A 24628-nucleotide genomic window follows, 5' to 3' on the forward strand; every position below is an offset into this window, starting at 1 on the left:
CCAGTTACCACTGCCCTATGAGCTGGATTTTTGTATTCTGCAGACTTCCACGTTCCTCTGAGACCCTCGCCATTGGGGTCATAACAGTTATATGGTCAACCCAGTTACCACTGCCCTATGAGCTGGATTTTTTGTATTCTGCAGACTTCCACGTTCCTCTGAGACCCTCGCCATTGGGGTCATAACAGTTTGCCAGGCCAGTATTAAATGTTTAATGCATTGCAGAAGAGGGATTATAAGAAAGAAGATTCTGAGTTTTTTTTTTTTTTTTTTTTTTTCTTTCTCCTTCCCCTTTACCTCAGAGTGGCTATGCTTGCTGCAGACATGAATGTCCAGACCTTGATTACAAGTGTGGACCAGCTGGCTACTCATGTGCAGGGCATACAAGACTATGTTATCAGAAATCCTAGGTCAGAACCTAAAATACCGATTCCTGAACTGTTTTCCGGAGACAGGTTTAAGTTTAGGAATTTCGTGAATAATTGTAAATTGTTTTTGTCCCTGAGACCCTGTTCATCAGGAGATTCTGCTCAGCAAGTAAAAATTGTTATTTCGTTCTTACGGGGCGACCCTCAGGATTGGGCTTTTTCGCTGGCGCCAGGAGATCCGGCATTGGCTGATCTTGATGCGTTTTTTCTGGCGCTCGGTTTACTTTATGAGGAACCCAATCTTGAGATTCAGGCAGAAAAGGCCTTGCTGTCTATGTCTCAGGGGCAGGACGAGGCTGAAGTGTATTGCCAAAAATTTCGGAAATGGTCCGTGCTGACACATTGGAACGAGTGTGCACTGGCCGCTAATTTTAGAAATGGCCTTTCTGAAGCCATTAAGAATGTTATGGTGGGTTTTCCCATTCCCGCAGGTCTGAATGATACTATGGCACTGGCTATTCAAATTGACCGGCGGTTGCGGGAGCGCAAAACCGCAAATTCCCTCATGGTGTTGTCTGAACAGACACCTAATTCGGTGCAATGTGATAGAAAAACCGCAAATTCCCTCATGGTGTTGTCTGAACAGACACCTGATTTAATGCAATGTGATAGAATCCTGACTAGAAATGAGCGGAAAATTCATAGACGCCGGAATGGCTTGTGCTACTACTGTGGTGATCCTACACATGTTATCTCAGCATGCTCTAAACGTATAGCTAAGGTTGTTAGTCCTGTCACCGTTGGTAATTTGCAACCTAAATTTATTCTGTCTGTAACTTTGATTTGCTCACTGTCATCTTATCCTGTCATGGCGTTTGTAGATTCAGGTGCTGCCCTGAGTCTCATGGATCTCTCATTTGCTAAGCGCTGTGGATTTACTCTTGAACCATTAGAAAATCCTATTCCTCTTAGGGGTATTGATGCTACACCATTGGCAGCAAATAAACCGCAGTATTGGACTCAGGTTACCATGTGCATGACTCCTGAACACCGCGAGGTGATACGTTTCCTGGTTTTACATAAAATGCATGATTTGGTCGTTTTGGGGCTGCCATGGTTACAGACCCATAATCCAGTCCTGGACTGGAAGGCTATGTCAGTCTCAAGTTGGGGCTGTCGTGGTATTCATGAGGATTCCCTGCCTGTGTCTATTGCTTCTTCTACGCCTTCGGAAGTTCCGGAGTATTTGTCTGATTATCAGGATGTCTTCAGTGAGTCTGAGTCCAGTGCACTGCCTCCTCATAGGGACTGTGACTGTGCTATAGATTTGATCCCAGGCAGTAAATTTCCTAAGGGAAGACTGTTTAATCTGTCGGTACCTGAACATACCGCTATGCGTTCATATATCAAGGAGTCTCTGGAGAAAGGACATATTTGTCCGTCTTCTTCCCCTCTTGGTGCGGGATTCTTTTTTGTGGCAAAAAAGGACGGATCTTTGAGACCTTGTATTGATTATCGGCTTTTAAATAAGATCACTGTCAAATTTCAGTATCCTTTACCGCTGTTGTCTGACTTGTTTGCCCGGATTAAGGGTGCCAAGTGGTTCACCAAGATAGACCTTCGTGGTGCGTACAACCTTGTGCGCATTAAGCAAGGTGATGAATGGAAAACCGCATTCAATACGCCCGAAGGTCATTTTGAGTACTTGGTGATGCCTTTTGGGCTCTCCAATGCGCCTTCAGTTTTTCAGTCCTTTATGCATGACATTTTCCGGAAGTATCTGGATAAATTTTTGATTGTTTATCTGGATGATATTTTGTTTTTTTCTGATAATTGGGATTCGCATGTGGAGCAGGTCAGGTTGGTCTTTAAAATTTTGCGTGAAAATTCTTTGTTTGTCAAGGGCTCAAAGTGTCTCTTTGGTGTACAGAAGGTTCCCTTTTTGGGGTTCATTTTTTCCCCTTCTGCTGTGGAGATGGACCCAGTCAAGGTCCGAGCTATTCTTGATTGGACTCAGCCCTCGTCAGTTAAGAGTCTTCAGAAGTTCTTGGGCTTCGCTAACTTCTACCGTCGTTTTATCGCTAATTTTTCTAGCATTGTGAAACCTTTGACGGATATGACCAAGAAGGGCTCCGATGTAGCTAACTGGGCTCCTGCTGCCGTGGAGGCTTTCCAGGAGTTGAAACGCCGGTTTACATCGGCGCCTGTTTTGTGCCAGCCTGACGTCTCACTTCCCTTTCAGGTTGAGGTGGATGCTTCGGAGATTGGGGCAGGGGCCGTTTTGTCGCAGAGAGGCCCTGGTTGCTCTGTTATGAAACCTTGTGCCTTTTTCTCTAGGAAGTTTTCGCCTGCCGAGCGAAATTATGATGTGGGCAATCGGGAGTTGTTGGCCATGAAATGGGCATTTGAGAGTGGCGTCATTGGCTCGAGGGTGCTAAGCATCGTGTGGTGGTCTTGACTGATCACAAAAATCTGATGTATCTCGAGTCTGCTAAACGCCTTAATCCGAGACAGGCCCGCTGGTCATTGTTTTTCTCCCGCTTTGATTTTGTTGTCTCGTATTTACCAGGTTCAAAGAATGTGAAGGCCGATGCTCTTTCTAGGAGCTTTGTGCCTGATGCTCCTGGAGTCGCTGATCCTGTTGGTATTCTTAAAGATGGAGTTATCTTGTCAGCTATTTCTCCGGATCTGCGACGTGTGTTGCAGAGATTTCAGGCTGATAGGCCTGAGTCTTGTCCACCTGACAGACTGTTTGTCCCGGATAAGTGGACCAGCAGAGTCATTTCCGAGGTTCATTCCTCGGTGTTGGCAGGTCACCCGGGAATTTTTGGCACCAGAGATCTGGTGGCCAGGTCCTTTTGGTGGCCTTCCTTGTCAAGGGATGTGCGGTCATTTGTGCAGTCCTGTGGGACTTGTGCTCGAGCTAAGCCTTGCTGTTCTCGTGCCAGCGGTTTGCTCTTGCCCTTGCCTGTCCCGAAGAGACCTTGGACACATATCTCCATGGATTTCATTTCTGATCTTCCGCTATCTCAGGGCATGTCCGTTATCTGGGTGATATGTGATCGCTTCTCCAAGATGGTCCATTTGGTTCCTTTGCCTAAGCTGCCTTCCTCTTCCGATCTGGTTCCTGTGTTTTTCCAGAACGTGGTTCGTTTGCACGGCATCCCTGAGAATATTGTGTCAGACAGAGGATCCCAGTTCGTTTCCAGGTTCTGGCGATCCTTTTGTAGTAGGATGGGCATTGATTTGTCGTTTTCGTCTGCTTTCCATCCTCAGACTAATGGACAGACGGAGCGAACCAATCAGACTTTGGAGGCTTATTTGAGGTGTTTTGTCTCTGCTGATCAGGACGATTGGGTGACATTCTTGCCGTTGGCTGAGTTTGCCCTTAATAATCGGGCTAGTTCCGCCACCTTGGTTTCTCCTTTTTTCTGCAACTCTGGTTTCCACCCTCGCTTTTCTTCGGGTCATGTGGAGCCTTCTGACTGTCCTGGGGTGGATTCTGTGGTGGATAGGTTGCAGCAGATCTGGAATCATGTGGTGGACAACTTGAAGTTGTCACAGGAGAAGGCTCAGCGCTTTGCCAACCGCCGCCGCGGTGTGGGTCCCCGACTACGCGTTGGGGATTTGGTGTGGCTTTCTTCCCGCTTTGTTCCTATGAAGGTCTCCTCTCCCAAATTTAAACCTCGTTTTATTGGGCCTTACAAGATATTGGAAATCCTTAATCCTGTATCTTTTCGTCTGGATCTTCCTGTGTCGTTTGCTATTCACAATGTATTTCATAGGTCCTTGTTGCGGCGGTACATTGTGCCTGTAGTTCCTTCTGCTGAGCCTCCTGCTCCGGTGTTGGTTGAGGGCGAGTTGGAGTACGTGGTGGAGAAGATCTTGGATTCTCGCCTCTCCAGGCGGAGGCTTCAGTACCTGGTCAAGTGGAAGGGCTATGGTCAGGAGGATAATTCCTGGGTGGTCGCCTCTGATGTTCATGCGGCTGATTTAGTTCGTGCCTTTCATGCCGCTCATCCTGATCGCCCTGGTGGTCGTGGTGAGGGTTCGGTGACCCCTCACTAAGGGGGGGGTACTGTTGTGAATTTGCTTTTTGCTCCCTCTAGTGGTTACTAGTTTTTTGACTCTGGTTTTTCTGTCATTCCTTTTATCCGCACCTGGGTCGTTAGTTAGGGGTGTTGCTATATAAGCTCCCTGGACCTTCAGTTCAATGCCTGGCAACGTAGTTATCAGAGCTAGTCTGCTGTGCTCTTGTCTACTGATCCTGGTTCCAGTTATATCAGCTAAGTCTGCCTTTTGCCTTTTGCTATTTGTTTTGGTTTTGTATTTTTGTCCAGCTTGTTCCATATCTATATCCTGACCTTTGCGGGAAGCTCTAGGGGACTGGTGTTCTCCCCCCGGACCGTTAGACGGTTCGGGGGTTCTTGAATTTCCAGTGTGGATTTTGATAGGGTTTTTGTTGACCATATAAGTTACCTTTCTTTATTCTGCTATCAGTAAGCGGGCCTCTCTGTGCTAAACCTGGTTCATTTCTGTGTTTGTCATTTCCTCTTACCTCACCGTCATTATTTGTGGGGGGCTTCTATCCAGCTTTGGGGTCCCCTTCTCTGGAGGCAAGAAAGGTCTTTGTTTTCCTCTACTAGGGGTAGCTAGATTCTCCGGCTGGCGCGTGTCATCTAGAATCAACGTAGGAATGATCCCCGGCTACTTCTAGTGTTGGCGTTAGGAGTAGATATATGGTCAACCCAGTTACCACTGCCCTATGAGCTGGATTTTTGTATTCTGCAGACTTCCACGTTCCTCTGAGACCCTCGCCATTGGGGTCATAACAGTTATATGGTCAACCCAGTTACCACTGCCCTATGAGCTGGATTTTTTGTATTCTGCAGACTTCCACGTTCCTCTGAGACCCTCGCCATTGGGGTCATAACACTTGCTGCTGTATCTCCAACCACATAAGCTGATTGACAGCCCCTCAGTGTCTCTTCACTTCCTTGCTGCTGTATCTCCACCCAAATAAGCTGATTGACAACTCCTCAGTGTCTCTTCACCTCCTTGCTGCTGTATCTCCACCCACATAAGCTCATTGACAACTCCTAAGTGTCTCTTCTCCTCCTTGCTGCTGAATCTCCACCCACTTAAGCTGAATGACAGCTCCTCAGTATCCCTCCTCTCTGCTGCTGATGAAATCTCACACTTCTCAGTACAACCAGGAGTTGTCAGTCAGACTTGTTGGGCAGAAACTGAATACTTTTAAACTGATGAGTTTTCTCAGCTCAATAAAACGCTAATCTTAATATCAGGATTATACAGCTACTCAAATATTTTCAAAGTCATTACACCAATCTCTTCAGGTCTAAATGACACGTACTAATGCATGTAGTTTGTAGTGTGAAGTCAGGTGAGAGATTACATTACCTCTGATTTTTTTTTACCTTTCTATAGACAATGGTAGTGGTTAATTATATCTGTATAATCTCAATCCTGTGCAATGAACCATGATAAGACAATTACCCCTCATTTGGATATACAAGCATACAAGCAGGCACAAAAGGCATGGAAGAATGTGTAAGGATGCTTCACACAGCGTTCTGGCACCTGTTCATTCGTCCCATCAGACCATATGTAACGCAAAATGGAATTTGGGTGTTTGCATAGGCTACAGTGGTGCCGACAGTGTGCTTTGTTGTGCATCATTTCTGAGTGTGTACACCTACTGGAGATGGATACCCAGACACAGTATACAATATCTGAGTGACCGCCTTCAGTAGGTGCACATACCCAAAAAGGATGCATGACGCTCGCTCTGTCAGCCCCATTATAGTCTACTAGATGGTGGCCCGATTCTAAACCATCGGGTATTCTAGAATATGTATGTAGTTTATTTATGAAGTTTTCAGAATAATGCTATTTATACACAGGATTTGGCCGGCCGCGACCAATTAGCGAAGCATGGTTCAAATTCCGCGGCAATTCGCGGCCGGTCTATGCCTGTCGCTGATTGGTCACGCCTGGCCGCGAACAATCAGTGAAGCCAGGGCCGGCTCCAGGTTTTTGAGGGCCCCGGGCGAAAGAGTCTCAGTGGGCCCCCCTCTTTAACACATACCACGATTCATGATGCACAGATACAGCAGAGAAATATAACACAGTCAAGTAGCATATAACACAGCCCACGTAGTATATAACACAGCCCATGCAGTATATAACACAGCCACGTAGTATATTGCCCAGCCACATAGTATATAGCACAGCCCACATACTAAATAGCACAGACACATAGTATATTGCCCAGACATCTAGTATATTGCCCAGTGACATAGTATATTGCCCAGCCACGTAGTATATTGCCCAACCACGTAGAATATAGCACAGACACATAGTATATAGCACAGACACGTAGTATACTGCCCGTAATATATTGCCCAGCCACATAATATATACCACAGCCACGTAGTATATAGCACAGCCCACATAGTATATAGCACAGCCCACATAGTATATAGCACAGCCCACATAGTATATAGCACAGAGATGTAGTATATAACACAGCCCATGCAGTATATAGCACAGCCCACATAGTATATAACACAGCCCACGTAGTATATAGCAATGTGGGCACCATATCCCTGTTAAATAAATAATTAAAATAAAAAATAGTTATATACTCACCCTCCGTCGGCCCCCCGGATCCAGCCGAGGCATTTACCGATGCTCCTCGCGATGCTCCGGTCCCAAGAGTGCATTGCGGTCTCGCGAGATGATGACATAGCGGTCTTGCGAGAAACCGCAATGCATTGACTGGTCACCGTCGGCTGGATCCTGGGGGCCGACGGAGGGTGAGTATATAATGATTTTTTATTTTTATTCTTTTTTTAACAGGGATATGGTGCCCACATTTTATTAATTTTAACATTAGATCTTTTTACTATTGATGCTGCATAAGCAGCATCAATAGTAAAAAGTTTGTCACACAGGGTTAATAGCAGTGTTAACGGAGTGCGTTACACCGCGGCATAACGCGGTCCGTTAACGCTGCCATTAACCCTGTGTGAGTGCTGACTGGTGGGGAGTAAGGAGCAGCCATTTTGCCGCCAGACTGTGCCCGTCGCTGATTGGTTGTTGCTGCGGGATTTAAATCCCGCGCCAATGTCGCTGATTGGTCACCAATCACCAATGGCGACCAATCAGCGAAGCAGTGGGACCGGAGCATCGCGAGCTGCAGGAAAAGCTGCTGCGGAGGCGACGGAAGGTGAGAATATCACAATTTTTTATTTTTTTAATTATTTTTAACATTGTATCTTTTTACTATTGATGCTGCTTAGGCAGCATCAATAGTAAAAAGTTTGTCACATAGGGTTAATAGCAGCGTTAACACACTGCGTTACACCACGGTGTAGCGAAGTCACTTTAACAGACTGCTAAAACGCTATGTGGGTGGCGGGCGCTGACAGGGGGGGAGTATAGAGGGGGTACTTAGTGCAGGGGAGTAGGGAGTGGCCATTTCGCGGCCGGACTGTGCCTGTCGCTCCCAAGAGTGCATTGCGGTCTCGCGAGATGATGATGTAGCGGTCTTGCGAGACCACTACGTCATCATCTCGCGAGACCGCAGTGCATGGACCAAAGCGTCGCGAGGAGCGGGAAAGGCCTGGGCTGGATCCGGAAGGTGAGTATATAATGATTTTTTTTTATTTTTTTTTATTTTTAACATTAGATCTTTTCACTATTGATGCTGCATAGGCAGCATCAATAGTAAAAAGTTGGTCACACAGGGTTTATAGCAGTGTTAACGGAGTGCGTTACACTGCGGCATAACGCGGTCCATTAACGCTGCCATTAACCCTGTGTGAGCACTGACTGGAGGGGAGTATGGAGCGGGCACTGACTGCGGGGAGTAAGGAGAGGCCATTTTGCCGCCGGACTGTGCCCGTCGCTGATTGGTCATGGCTGTTTTGCCATAACCAATCAGCGAGTTGGGATTTCCGTGACAGACAGAAAGAAAGACAGAAGGACAGACAGAAAGACGAAAGTAACCCTTAGACAATTATATAGTAGATGTCTCCATCAGCGCATATGCCGAATCCCGTTTTGTGGGGGGGGGGGTTGTCGTGGTTTGGATGTAAGCCGCGACAGAACCAACAAATGGGTGCCTAAACGCAATGTGATGGCACCTTTCCCCACACAACTACATGTAAATACTAATTTACAAGTAGGTGACTGTGTGACGAAGGACAATAATCCATATAAAATGACTGACTACAAATGCAACTTCCTGCAACATCTACAGTAACGGTAGGAATAGCAGCTCTGTAGCACAAACTGCTGCTAATGAAAGTAAAATGCCAAGCAGATAAATGGAGTAGGAAGTGAGGTTATAATAGCATTCATTCATATAAGTTGTATTAATCAGATGGAGGGAAGCTTTACTGAATACACATCATCTCCATTTTAAAGCAGAATCACAAGCCACGCTCAGAGACTTGAGATCAAAGGCATAGCTGGATGTTTAGCTCAGGTAGGAAAAGGTGGGGAAAACATCTGAGTAGGCCCTAACCAGGCAACTGTGTGTACAACTATGGTGTTGCACCCTAATCATAGGTGTGGAGGAACCTCAGAAGATGACCGGGCTGTTGCTGAAAATCTCTGTGCACAGATTACCACTGATATTACCACCATATAGTGACCATATAGTAATAGATATTAGTCCTGTAGAACACACTATAGCGCAGCTATTCATGGTGACTAACAGCTGATGTTCTTCCTGGTGGATTTGTAACTTTTCCCATCTAATCCACCTGGCCTGGACTGACATGACAATTTCTCCTACCACGTCTTGTCTACAATGATTACAACAAAGACACATTTGACTTCTCACATTTTCAGCACCTTCCCCATCTATCCCCAGCCTGTACAATCTCCTCATCCTGCTGATACCCCAATGCTGAGCTGCTGCCGTATGTGTTCCTACTACTGCTCACATAATAATGCCCACAACTGTGTCTCTTACTTAGTAAAATGCCTCCTTGGTGCTCTCTAAATGGTAAAATTGCCTTCTAGAAAATATTAATGCCCTGTGCATAAGACCTAGAAAACAGTTGATGGTGACAATATCCTGAGTGCACTATAATCATTATGCTTTTTGAATGCCAACTTAACATTTAATAATGTGCTGAATCCCCCAAATATAGTTTCACTCTACACAGCATCATGCCCCCCACAGATCACACACACATATCATGTTGGACCCATAGCTCCCTAGGCACAAAATGATGAGCCCCATAGTCGCCCTTTCCCACTGTATGCCAACCCCCAGTAGCCCACCCACAGTATGATGGCCCTCAGTAGAACCCCCACACTGTACTATGGCCCCCAGTAGTTCTCTCACCAGTAGTTCCCTCACACTGTATGAATGGCCCCCAGCAGCCATCCCACACTGTATGAATGGCCCCGGTATTCCAGTAGTCCTCCACATTGAATTCATGGCCCACAGTTAGCCACCCTACACACTGTATGCATGGCCTGAAAAAGTCCCCAATACACTACGCAGGGTTCCCAGCAGCCCCACGATGTTGTAAGCATGCACCACTGTAGCCCTCCCACATTGTATGTATAACCTCCAGTAGACACCTCCCACATTGTATGCATGGCTCCCCAACATTTTATACAGAGCTCCAACTAGCCCCACTACACTGTATCCATGGCCCCAGCATTCTAGTAGCGCCTCCATTGTATGCAGGGCCCCCGATAGACCCCCCAGAAGCACTAATAAAATAAAAACATCATATACTCACCTACCCATTAATCCTGAGGAGTCCACAGGCAGATAGGACCAAGGCATGATCGGAGCAAAAAGGTGATATCTTCACGCCAAGGCACGCAAAGTCCCAGCATGATGACGTCATCATGCCACCCCTTTTCCTATCTCGTCCATGAGTCCCTCTGCTTTTCTCTATACCACAGGCTTAAATCGACCTGTGGTTTACAGAATGTAAAGTCTGAGCAGTACTGCAGGGAGATCGTGTCTCCTTGCTCTACCGCAGAGCCTACCTGAACACACCGATACAGTTTAGAGTAGCTGTAGCTTCGGGTGGGCCCCTGTGAGCGTGAGGCCTGGGGCACCTACACTCTCTGGGCCTGGTAGCTACACTACTGCTTGGGATCAATCCTTAACAGCTGGATTGTTTTATAACAAGGCAGAGATCAAACATATAATGGCTCAGCCTCTGGAATTAAAAGTTATGGTTAAATCTTCCCAATTTGTGTGGTAGTCATGTATAAGGTTTAGGAAGCTTGTCTCTCCTTGAAAACCACCAGACTGTGGTTCTATAGGATATTAATGCCAAGTGTTAGAGAACTTTCCTTTTATTTCTTCATTTCTTTATTTTTTATTTATTTATTTATGAACCACACAGGCATACAAACAGTAAAAATCCCCAAACAAATGTAAAGAAATGTTTTTAGAGTAAAAAGAAAACCAAAATATTCAGCTCACAAGAACATTGGACGTTGCCGAAATGTGAGTTGATTGATTCTTATCACTCCTTACAATCTGAGGATAAGTCAAGTGGATGATTCACTGCTGTCTTTAACTAAAGATTTAGGAAGAGAGATGTCTGTGCATAAATAAAAAACACTTCTACATTTCACATCTATATATCAAACCATAGTAGACTCACATGGAGATTACTAATGTATCCATAGGATAATACTGGTACAGTCATGAGAGATCCAGATGTTAAAAGCAGAAACACAAAGTATCCAGATGATGTCTGTCTACACATTCTTATTAAAAAAATTGTTTTCTTATCACCGAGAACCCTAAAAACAGCTGATTATCGTGAGGAAATTACCATTAGATGCTTATTTTTCATGCAGTAGCCATTAAAGAGGGTAGGTTGTAAGAGGAGAAAAAAGGTTCCACCTTTATGTTCCTAGATGAAGCCTTGGAAAAGAAAGGTCAGACAGCAATAAGGACACTAGTCTATGCATGCAACTCTAACAATGTGGCCCGGGGTGGTAGTCCCAGCCGAGTCAACTAAGCCACAGTCAGTAGGCACCCCGGCACCTTGCACAGAGATAGACCGGATGGACACAATCCTCAGACACAACTTGCAGTCCAACAGGGAACAAAATTTCATAACAGAGTTAAACTGAAGTACAAAACTGGCCTCCTGCCCTTTCCCTAGCAATGTCCATGGCTGTACCCACAACAGCCACTGTGGCTGGTAAAAGCAGTAGTCTATACACTGGAATTTGGATGCTTGAAGTCCCTTCGGCGGGGCCCTTTCCAAGTCCTGGGGCCCGTGCTGCGGTCCTTAAGTCCTGGGCAACAGATTCTATCCCCTCCTGGGGTCTGGCAATGCCCATGTCACTGTCCTTTAGTCCAGGGCAACATATTCTCCCCCTCCTGGGGTCTGGCAATGCCCCGCCGGTTGCTGCTGCACAACTGCCCAGGGCAAACGTGCCCGTGCTACTGACTGGAAGCAGAAGCTTCCTGCTGCCTTTTTCTGGCAGCTAGTCCAGGCCACAGGTTAACTCTTCCTATTCCTGCCTCTAACATGTACAGGGCAACACAATACAGGTCAATAGTGATACATTACAGACTAAAAGGGACATCACACGTTGCATCAACACACATGGGTAACACTGCAAACACAGCGTATTACAATGCATGTTAATACAAGTGCATAAATGGTACATAACATACAAATACACCATATGTGTTCTGCATAAAGTGCAGGGGAGACAGAGAGGGAGAGAAGCAATGAGGTTCTCCGCCACCTCCTTACACTACCCCCTCCTTAAACATGGCTGTCCTCGGCCATGACGACCCCTGCAAATTCAACAGCAAACACATGCATAAAAACTTTAGTACAACAAGTTTCAAGTGCATCAGCGGGAGAGTCCCAGTCTCTCTCTATATGGGTCCACGTGACCCTAGTTCTATTGTTCCCAAGACCGTCAAGACTCAAAAAGAAACACAGTCCTTAAAACTTAAAGTCCACAAAAAATTATTTTTAGAACCTATTTTTTGTAGCAGCCAACTTAACTTGTCACCGCGCGATGTAGCGTGCTGACTGGAAATATATATAAAGTACATGTACACATGCTAAATATTTTATGTATTGACTAGAGATGAGTGAGTACTAAAATGCTCAGATGCTCATTACTCGAACAGAGCAATTCCTAACACTTGGGTGCTTGTTTCGAGTAACGAGTACAATGGAAATCAATGGGAAATCCTCAAAGTCTTGGAGAAACACATAAATATCAGACATCCATGCCCAGTCTTTAGCTGTTATGTGCAGAGACTGACCATGATACCGACATGCGTGTTGGAGCTGGTACTCAACAACTGGCCTCTGCTGCTCACAAAGCAATGCCAGCATGTGCATGTGAGCATGCCTTACACCAGTCTGTGAGCTGGCACTTGTGTACACTGATGCAAAACTGCCAGAGTGGTGGCAGCTGCAGCTGACTGGCAGAAGTATTTATGTGTGTGAGCTTGCCAAGCTTCAGAGCCGCCACCAGGTTTACCCCATTATCACACACAACCATGCCTGGTTGGAAGTTCAGCAGCAAAAACCACAGATCTTTCTGGTCTGTTATTCTCTTAAGTAACTCTGCCATGGTGTGCAGTTTGTCTCCTAGACAAATTAGCTTCAGCAGAGCCTGTTGCCGCTTCACAGGGCAGTGCTACAGTGCTTCCAGATTCTGGCTGATGTGGATAATGTGCTCTGGGATAGCACATCAGAGATGGAGGATGAGCAGGAAGGAGTGAAGGAACTGGTGTAGAAAGTGGAGAAAATACTGAGTAGGGTCAGCAATTTTCGGCGTTGTTAGCACATGTACCATGACAGGGTGGAACTCGGACCCTGCCTCCACAGTGTTCATCCAGTGTGCCATCAGGGAAATGTAGAGCCCCTGGCCACAAGTAGTTGTTCGCTTGTTGGTCATTAATTGAACTACCACAGGAACTGCGTTGGTAATGGCACATATGATGTTTCTGGACATGTGCTGGCGGGGACACCACACCAGGAGAAATAGTGGTGGCTGGGGACCGAATACAGAGAGATCAAATTTATACATTTGTAGCAGGCCATTTTTTGCATTTATTTCTAACCAACAAAATTTCACAGAAACCAATCTCTACAGTATATATGACATTTGTCAATTTTTAAACAACCAAATCTGTACACCTGTAGCAGGCCATTTTTAATTTTTATTTCTAGCCAACAAAATTTCACACAAACGAAGTTCTACAGTCTTTTTGAATATAGTCAATTTTTGAATAAGCAAATTTGTACACAAGTAGGCCAATTTGTCTTTGTTATTTCAAACAAAATTTAATGCAAAGCAATGTACACTGTGTGCAGAATTATTAAGCAAGTTGTATTTTGATCACATGATACTTTTTAAACATGTTGTCCTACTCCAAGCTGTTCAGGCTTGAGAGCCAACTACCAATTAAGTAAATCAGGTGATGTGCATCTCTGTAATGAGCAGGGGTGTTGTCTAATGACATCAAAATCCTATATAAGGTGTGCTTAATTATTAGGCAACTTCCTTTCCTTTGGCAAAATGGATAAGAAGAGAGATTTGACGGCTCTGAAAAGTCCAAAATTGTGAGATGTCTTGCAGAGGGATGCAGCAGTCTTGAAATTGACAAAGTTTTGAAGCGTGATCACTGAACAATCAAACGTTTCATGGCAAATAGCCAACAGGGTCGCAAGAAGCTTATTGGGCAAAAAAGGCACAAAATAACTGCCCATGAATTGAGGAAAATCAAGCGTGAAGCTGCCAAGATGCTATTTGCCACCAGTTTTGCCATATTTCAGAGCTGCAACGTTACTGGAGTAGCAAAAAGCACAAGGTGTGCGATACTCAGGGACACGGCCAAGGTAAGGAAGGCTAAAAAAGACCACCTTTGAACAAGAAACATAAGATAAAATGTCACGACTGGGCCAAGAAATATCTCAAGACTGACTTTTCAAAGGTTTTATGGACTGATGAAATGAGAGTGACTCTTGATGGGTCAGATGGATGGGCCAGAGGCTGGATCAGTAAAGGGCAGAGAGCTCCACTCCGACTCAGACTCCAGCAAGATGGAGGTGGGGTACTGGTATGGGTTGGTATCATCAAAGATGAACTTGTGGGACCTTTTTGGGTTGAGGATGGAGTGAAGCTCAACTCCCAGACCTACTGCCAGTTTCAGGAAGACAACTTCTTCAAGCAGTGTTACAGGAAGAAGTCGGTATCGTTCAAGAAAAACATTTTCATGCAGGACAATGCTCCATCACATGCCTCCAACTACTCCACAGCGTGGCTGGCCAGTAAAGGTCTCAAAGAAGAAAAAATAATGACATGGCCCCCTTGTTCACGTGATCCGAACCCCATAGAGAACCTGTGGTCCCTCATAAAATGTGAGATCTACAGGGAGGGAAAACAGTGTCTGGGAGGCTGTGGTGGCTGCTGCACGCAATGTTCATTGTAAACAGATCAAGCAACTGGCAGAATCTATGGATGGAAGGCTGTGTTGAGTGTCATCATAAAGAAAGGTTGCTATATTGGTCACTAATTTTGGGGGGTTTTGTTTTTGCATGTCAGAAGTGTTTTTTTCTAAATTTTGTACAGTGATATTGGTTTACCTGGTGAAAATAAACAAGTTAGATGAGAATATATTTGGTTTTTATTAAGTTGTCTAATAATTCTGCACAGTAATAGTTACCTGCATAAACAGATATCCTCCTAAGATGGCCAAATCTAAAAAAACTTCACTCCAACTTCCCAAAATACTAAGCCTTTTGGGTTGATTGAGAACATAGTTGTTGATCAATAATAAAAAAATCCTCTAAAACACAACATGCCTAATAGTTCTGCACACAGTGTATACAGCATGTATGCCAAAAGTAAATTATTGGAACAAAATTTTTTTGTGAACTTTGCCAAGTGTTTTTTAAAAATGTTAAAACAGCATAATTTTACACAAACCACTTTAAACTGTATGGATGAGTAATGGAATCTAGAAATTTTTTTCAACACTTATTGGGAGTGCTATGTACCACTGAAATTTAACTGAAAGCACATATTACTCTATGGATGACTAATTGATTCCCAAAACATTTTTCAATGCTTTTTTGGAGTGTTGAATATCACTGTAATGTAAAAAGAACCATGTTACAGTATATGGATGAATCATTGAATCCATAAAAATTTTTGAAGGTATTTTTGAGTTTTATATACCACCAAAATGTGACAGAAAGTATGTAGTACTCTGTGGATGAGTAATTGAATCCAGACACATTTTTTTTATTCTTTTTTGAAGAGCTATATAACACAGTAATGTACCACAAATCACGTAATACTGTATGGGTGACAATATAGTAAATTTTTTCACCTCCAAAAAAATCTGGTCACGTCTAGCTTCTATATATTTTGCAACTGACTGTGAAGCCCTGAACCCTGCCTAGAGCCTTTATTTTACCACTCTCCCTACAACTGTTCCTAAGCTAAATGCAGAATGTTTCTGATGCAAACAGAAAAACACTGGATTAGCCCTTAGAAGGGTTGTTAATGTGATGGTTCAGAATGAGCACCAATATGAACGCTAGAGGACTGTTAAACTGTGCACACACAGCCATGGACAAACACTCTCTCCCTCCAATCAGGATTGTCCCTGAGCTGTGTAATGGAGTCAGTGAGCCGAGCATGGTGGTGCCTGTCCTTTTATAACTTCAGATAAGGTAATACGGCCAGCCAATCACAGCAATGACACTTCCAAGATGGCATTACAGTTCCTGGCAGGCAATCGCCACATGCTTATGGGCTGTGGAACAGGCACCAAACATGCAGGACGGAGTTTTAAGCAATCAGTCCGTGCACCGGCTAATGCTCAAAGAGTGCCAAGCATATTCATGCACCCAGATACTCGAGTGATATCTGAGCATCACCGAACACACTCCCTCATCCCTTGCTCTGACTTCTTGTTAATAGATACTTCATGTATTGACTACATCTAATTTTATTGAACCATTGCCCAATATACCTGTAAATGATTACTTCAACCATGATGGATTGGTCGCAGAATATCTGCTAATATGTCAAACTGAGAAACAGATGCTGAGAAATAACCATCTTCATCATAAAGTTTTTGAAGAACCTTGATCATTAAAAGTCGAGTCAATGTGATGCGGCATCATACCTCACCTTACGCATCTCGGTCAGATCATCTTTTTCTCTTCACTTATTTATCTTTAAATCACAGTAATTTTCCACAGAAAACATCTGCTGACCATAAGTCGAAAAACTCAGATAAAATAGATGGGATAGAATTAAATTAAAAACACCTTTCTATGTTTATTCTGGAAAAGTATACAATCATGGCCAACCAACCTTTTCACTCTTCAAGGTCGATAATGCTTTACAGATCCTTCTATGATTTGTTGAGTAATCTGTTGAACAATTCTCTTAAACTGCAATTTCTATGACCGTCATGGATCCCTCCGGTCATACATGACATTGAAAGTACTGTAAGCATTGTTTAAAGTATCTTTTAGAAGTCAATGACAATTCTTGACTTTGGTTTGTATTTTTATGGGACATCCTTAAACATGTTCTTTTGTAAGAAACTTAAAGTACATGATGGTCATGCACATTAGAGGGACTCACACAGCAGTTTTTTTTCTATGTAATGCGAGAACAGAATGACATTGGGGTTTTAGTGATGTGTCTTTTACTGGGCTGTGTATTGCTATTTAAAAATAATCAGTGCTTTATCATCTGGAGATTATCACTACAGGACTAGGTGTTTCATGCCTCCTAGTCAACCCGCTTTGTGTAGTCCCGCCCCCACCACTGATTAGCAGCTTGCTGACAATATACAGTGCACACAGGAAGCTGCCAATCAGTTGTGTGGGTGGGGTTAGACAGAGCTCAGCATTCTGAGTAATGCTTGATCTGCACCAGAGGTATACAGAGTAATATGGATTGCTGGGATATCTTTTGTGCATTTTTTATGCTAGGCACCCCATTATATTTGTTATTGTTCATCTGCTTCCTTAATCTAAATTGAAGCAACTTTCCATATAGTCTTCATTTAACATTTTCTAACATTGTGCTGCTGCAGAGTATTTGGAGGACTTAATCTAGCTCAGTGCCCTGCAAAACTGTTACAAGGGCTCCTGCTCCTGGTACTGAGAGCTCTTTCTTCTCTTAGTGTTAGGCCTTGTGCAAATGACTATTTTCATTCCGAGTGCTATCCGTTGCAATTACACTAATCTTATTCAATGAGTCAATGGAGATGAACAATTTTATTCATCGACCAAATCTATTTGTGAAAAAAAAATCGCAGTATGTATGGTTTTCTTCCTAAAATCGGATGAGACTCACCTATTCAAGTCTATGGGTGTAAGAAAAAAAAAATCGGATGCCATATGAAGCCACAGTTTAGCATCAGGTTATTATGGATACACTGAAATTCTGTAACCAAGGAAATGATTAATAGATGTTGGTTAAAAAAACAAATTGCCCATGGATACAAGAGCGAAAAAAAATTGTCCCACATTTCTGGATAAAAATCAGACTGATTTTTTTCTACTGTAGTTCGAGATAACAGCACAGAGGGGGAGGGAATGCACACAGATCTCTACAATGTGAACAGCGAAGGACATGTATACAGTCTTGAGGCGGAAATCACATGATAAGGAAATAAGCGCAGGATAGAAGCTGTGCTGATATATGAGCTATTGAAGCTAGCAGTACCCTGGAAACGCATAGATCTCAAATCCAGCCTATATTACCGGTGGGACTGAAAAATGAAGATTTGTCTCCAACTAATATGCAAATTGCCTCTGCTGAAAAAAAGAGGACTTGAGGACTTAACTCTATAGCGCCACCTGTTGGAAGTAGCGATCCTACAAGTCACAATCAACCCTTTAACGAGTCGTGCAATATGACTTAGGATAAAAGCCAAATCAGTATCTCAATTCGCAGACACTGTGTTTCGGGCTGTTGGCCCTCGTCAGTGCGAAGCATGAGAACTGATTTGGCTAGGTGAGAGGCTCTGGACTGGGGTCTAAGGGGTAACGTTTCTCCTTATGGAGAAAAAGTCCTCTTTTTTTCAGCAGAGGCAATTTGCATATTTAAATTCCCAGAGGAGCATTGCACGGCGAATAAGCCTCCTTACCTTGACAAGCCAGCTGGTATGTCACTCTCCAACTAATGGCACGTATATTCAGTAGTGATGAGCGAGTATACTCATTGCTCAAGTTTTCCAGAGCACGCTTGGGTGGTCTCCGAGTATTTATGACTGCTCGGAGATTTAGTTTTCATCGCGGCAGCTGAATGATTTACAGCTACTAGCCAGGCTGAGTACATGTGGGGATTCCCTAGCAACCAGGCAACCCCCACATGTAATCAGGCTGGCTAGCAGCCGTAAATCATCAGAGATTTAGTTTTCATCGCCCCAGCTCAAACACTAACAAATACTCGGAGATCACCCAAGCATGCTCAGGAAAACCCAAGCAACGAGTACACTCGCTCATCACTAATATTCAGTTGAGTTTAATGTTTTCATTGTTGGACCTGGTAATAATTTCTATTGTTTAATTAGCTGTTATGACATGTCATGTGATATGGATGTAAGGATGAGAAATGTGCTCTGGATTTAGGTGATGGTTTTAAATTTGCATTATTAAATGAAATTGTGTTTGAAATTTTTCTCTCGGTTCCCTTTCTCACATGTGTGCAGACTGTAGTTTTGCTTTTTTCGTACTTTATTGCTTTATTGTTTTTGCCAACAGTATTCTACAAATCTTTTCTTGGCTCCAATTACAAGTTTGAATGGGTTTAATGATACATTTGCAGAGTTATTTTTTTGTAAAAGTCATATCGCTATAGAGCCCCAACTAACAATCATGGGTTACCAAACTCAGCAATTTTATACATAATGTTTTTATTAAATTAAACGGATTATTCATTCAGAAATGAATAGTTCACATTACATATCAATGGTTATATTGATGCTTAGTAAGATGACCTTGACTAACACGTTTATCTTTCTCTTAAGCATTAGGGTACCGTCACACTAAGCGACGCTGCAGCGATAGCGACAACGATGCCGATCGCTGCAGCGTCGCTGTGTGGTCGCTGGAGAGCTGTCACACAGACCGCTCTCCAGCGACCAACGATGCCGAGGTCCCCGGGTAACCAGGGTAAACATCGGGTTACTAAGCGCAGGGCCGCGCTTAGTAACCCGATGTTTACCCTGGTTACCAGCGTAAAAGTAAAAAAAACAAACAGTACATACTCACCCAGCGTCCCCCAGCTTCTGCTTCCTGACACTGACTGAGCTCCGGCCCTAACAGCACAGCGGCTTTCACTTTCACTTTAGGGCCGGCGCTCAGTCAGTGTCAGGAAGCAGACGCTGGGGGAGGTATGACGCTGGGTGAGTATGTACTGTTTGTTTTTTTTACTTTTACGCTGGTAACCAGGGTAAACATCGGGTTACTAAGCGCGGCCCTGCGCTTGGTAACCCGATGTTTACCCTGGTTACCAGTGTAAAACATCGCTGGTATCGTTGCTTTTGGTGTCAAACACAACGATACACAGCGATCGGACGACCAAATAAAGTTCTGGACTTTATTCAGCGACATCACAGCAGGATCCTGATCGCTGCTGCGTGTCAAACTAAACGATATCGCTAGCGAGGACGCTGCAACGTCACGGATCGCTAGCGATATCGTTTAGTGTGACGGTACCTTTAGTCTCCCTGATCTTTTCCCGGGTGGTATTGGAAACTTCCATTGTTACCGTATATACCTTCATAAGTTGGGTGTATCTGGCTTACATCCCATGGATGGATGAATCGACACTGAAGGAAGGTCACCTCAATCCATAACTTTGTGTCCTATGCTGACAAAAGAGGAGAACATTTTCCAGGTACATCGGTTGCAAATAGACATCTAAGAAAAAAAGTAAAAGGAAGCCCCAAGGACTAAAGGGTAGATAAAATGGTAGGAGCATACTAGATTTAGTCTGATGTGTAATGCGTCTTTACAGTGGATGGGAATTCAAATACAACCACATCAGAGTGACCATAAATGATGAAGAGCAAAGAAAAATATGGGGTCCTAGCCTGCAGAATAACATAAAATACACCACACGATATCTGCGATCTGATTTTTTATTCCAGAGAAATCCATGTTTTTCTTAATATGTAAATGAAATGTTAACCCCTTTCTGACCTCGGACGGGATAGTACGTCCGAGGTCAGATCCTCCTCTTTGATGCAGGGCTCCGCGGTGAGCCCGCATCAAAGCCGGGACATGTCAGCTGTTTTGTACAGCCGACATGTGCCCGCAATAGCGGCAGGTGAAATCGCGATTCACCCACCGCTATTAACTAGTTAAATGCTGCTGTCAAACGCTGACAGCGGCATTTAACCGTTGCTTCCGGCCATCCGGCCGTAAATGAGCGCATCGCTGACCCCTGTCACATGATCGGGGGTCAGCGATGCATCAGAATGGTAACCATAGAGGTCCTTGAGACCTCTAGGGTTACTGATGACACCCTGTGGTCGGCGCTCATAGCTCACCTGCATTTCTGCTGCATAGCAGCGATCTGATGATCGCTGTTATATAGCAGAGGCGAACGAGTTGTGCCAGCTTCTAGCCTCCTATGGAGGCTATTGAAGCATGGCAAAAGTAAAAAAAAAAGTTAAAAAAAATGTGAAAAAATAAAAAAAAATATAAAAGTTTAAATCACCTCAGTTTCGCCCCATTCAAAATAAATCAATAAAAAAAAATAAAAACCTACACATATTTGGTATCGCTGCGTTCAGAATCGCCCGATCTAACAATAAAAGAAAAGCATTAACCTGGTCGCTAAACGGCGTAGCGAGAAAAAAATTCGAAATGCCAGAATTGCATTTTTTTGGTCACCGCGACATTGCATTAAAATTCAATAACGGGCGATCAAAAGAACGTATCTGCACCAAAATGGTATCATTAAAAATGCCAGCTCGGCACGCAAAAATTAAGCTCTCAACCGACCCCAGATAAAGAAAAGTGGAGATGCTACCGGTATCGGAAAATGGCAAATTTTTTTTAACAAAGTTTGGAATTTTTTTTCACCACTTAGATAAAAAATAACCTAGTCATGTTAGGTGTCTATGAACTCGTACTGACCTGGAGAATCATAATGGAAGGTCAGTTTTAACATTTAGTGAACCTAGCAAAGAAGCCAAACAAAAAACAAGTGTGGGATTGCACTTTTTTTGCAATTTCACTGCACTTGGAATTTTTTTCCTGCTTTCTAGTACATGACATGCTAAAACCAATGACATCGTTCAAAAGTACAACTTGTTTTGCAAAAAATAAGCTCTCACATGACCATATAGATGGAAAAATAAAAAAGTTATGGCTCTAGGAAGGAGGGGAGCGAAAAACGAACACAGAAAAACGGAAAATCCCAAGGTCATGAAGGGTTTAAGATCTCTGGGCAGAACATAGATCTCTCCGAGACTCTGCCTCCAGAGCCTAGTTTAAATGAAAGAGGGCGTTACTAGTGTGAGACATGTAATGATTGACACTTTGCTCTTGTGATCACACACAGTTCTGCAGTGAGATCAGAACTAACATAAGTAGAGCAGAAGTGAACTTTGTCTCATTTAACTTTGTCTCAAGCACATTTGCAGCAGCAGTTGTCCTCTCATAGTGCCTCAGCTTCCATATCACAGGCAGCCAGTGTGCTGGGACAGGCAGGACAACAGAGCTGACAATGCTGTGAGAAGAGAGCTGCAGCTGCAAATGTGTTTGTAATGAGACAAAGTTCAATTGTGCTGTACTGTATTAGTTGTAATAGCACACAGCTGTGCAGTAAGATCAGGAGAGCAGAGGGTCAGTCATTACATGTCTCATACTGATAACGCCCCTTTCATGTAAAATAATCTCTGGTGACAGATTCACAGGGAGATCTATGTCCGGCCCATAGATCCTAACAGCTCATTTACATATTTAAAAAATATGGATTTCTCTGGAATAAGACATCAGATCGCAGATATCCAGGTATCATTTTATTCAGCTTCCTATGACCTGCATGCCCATATAGACAACTTAGTTAGGAGGGTTGATCCAACTGACAGATTCTCTTTAAAGAATGCAGACAATTCTATTTCCAATATTACGAACCCAAACCTCATACAATAAGAAGACCAAAGTATCTAGAACAACATTATGAGAAGGCCAGGTTGACTTCTTGTAGTTAATATATTTAAAAAAAAAAAACACCTACTTGTTATACCTCATACTAATGTAGTATATTTATATATGGATAATCTGTCATATATGTATACATGAGGAATAACCATTTCTAGTAATTGCATGAATGATTCACTGTTTTAGAAGTGTTCAATTCTCTAGGCGCAACCTGTAAGGGTCAGTTTTCCTTGAACTCCAGGCTAGCTGATATGATGTGTCCCATAAACTATTCCCATAGATGAGTAGATCCCGTTCGCCTATCTCTCTGTAGCACATCATGTCATCACAAGCAGCACGGAGGACAGGACACAGCAGTGCCACTCTCAGTTTGGCTCTGGGATGAAATTGAAATCTTACCACCTTCTCTCACCTTCCTCCTCCTCCTCCATAGACTTCTTTGGGCATCAGCTGTCACACTATCTCTCTGCATTGACTTCTGTAGACAAATTCCAGCCTGTAATACAAGGAGAGTCATTAAAAAGTGGAAACATGGAGGCATTTTCGTGTACTAATACATATTATACAGTTTACGAGACAGTATTGCTAAATACTAATTCTACTTTCTGGATATCCAGCTAGGGCAACCATTATAGCAAATCTGACTGTGAAAACGTATGCAAATTGCTTGTCTACCAGAAAGAAGGAAGCCGTCTCTCTAGTGCCACCTATAGGTTGCAGCCTTATCAATATATATATATATATATATATATATATATAACAAGTCAGATATTGACCCTGGGCAGTCCCCTATAGGATGCTCTCCTGGGACTGTTTTCTTCCTTCAGCTATTTTACATTATTGCCATATGTGCTCTAATATACTCTTATTGCATATTTTCTGCATTATGTTTTCGTTAGAATTCTTCTGCCATGAAAGCACGAGTGCATCGATTATTCACACTTTATTCATCATCACAATTTCATTTCACTAAAATAATGTCTACAATCACTCAAAGTCTCTGAATAAAGTAGGACTGATTTACAAAAATGCATCGACTTTATGGCTTTGAAGATTTTCTATTGGTATGAGCCATTTTGCCTTCAATTTTGCTTTTTCAATTAACTTTTCTGCTTAAAGGGGATGGATGAATTCATTAGAAAATAGCACAAATACTGCTTAGGCTTTAAAATATTAATTAAAAAAAAGCTATTTATCTATTGAAGGCCCTGACTCTCCAGCCCTGACACGTTTTTCCTCCCAACAATATATTTCAGGGATACAGCGGTGATGTCAATGTAGCACGGATCATCTATATAATCGTCACATTTCATATCAGCCTTTTTGTCAATATGCGCATGCCAACTTTTAGTTATATTATCCCATAAATTTAATTTAGGCCTATATTTTTCTCCCTTCACCAACTTAGACTATTTAGTATTGAAGCATCACGCACATATCCTAAATATTTAAACACAGGTTGTAATGCAACAAAATAGGCAAAAAGCCAAGGGGGCGAATACTTTTGTGAGTCATTGTAAGTAGCGGCACACGGCAGGCCACCGCTGAGGTGCTGCTGTCTGAGTCTGGACGGAGGCAGTAACATTACACAGGGTTCCTCCAGAGTATAGATAAATGGGATTGTATTTCCTGAAGATTAGATGTGGTTTCTGGAGGATGTCCTGTGGACCATTATCCATTTCATGAAAAAGAAACTCTTCTCCATGATGGAAAGTTGCCTGATTGACGTGAAGCAGATCGGTTCTGCTTATCTTTCTATTCTCTCTTTTGATCCCTTTTGCTTGTGCTCTTGTAACTCGTCACTTTTTGACATGCATTGTGTGCAGTCATAAGCAGACCTGGTTTTCAGATGCAGAAGACCGGAGGGACAGAACGGATGACCCCGCTCCTTCTGTGGTTTATGGTGAGCATACTCTTATTCCTGGACAAGAAACCGAGTGATAGGAACAGTTCAACATGGCCATATTTAGTCGTCCTACAAGAAGGCATTGCTGCACTGCATGACAGCAAAACATTGCCCAAAAATGCACCATCTCTGGTCTCTCC

This window comes from Ranitomeya variabilis, chromosome 3, assembly GCF_051348905.1.
Source record: "Ranitomeya variabilis isolate aRanVar5 chromosome 3, aRanVar5.hap1, whole genome shotgun sequence".
Lineage (NCBI taxonomy): Eukaryota > Metazoa > Chordata > Amphibia > Anura > Dendrobatidae > Ranitomeya > Ranitomeya variabilis.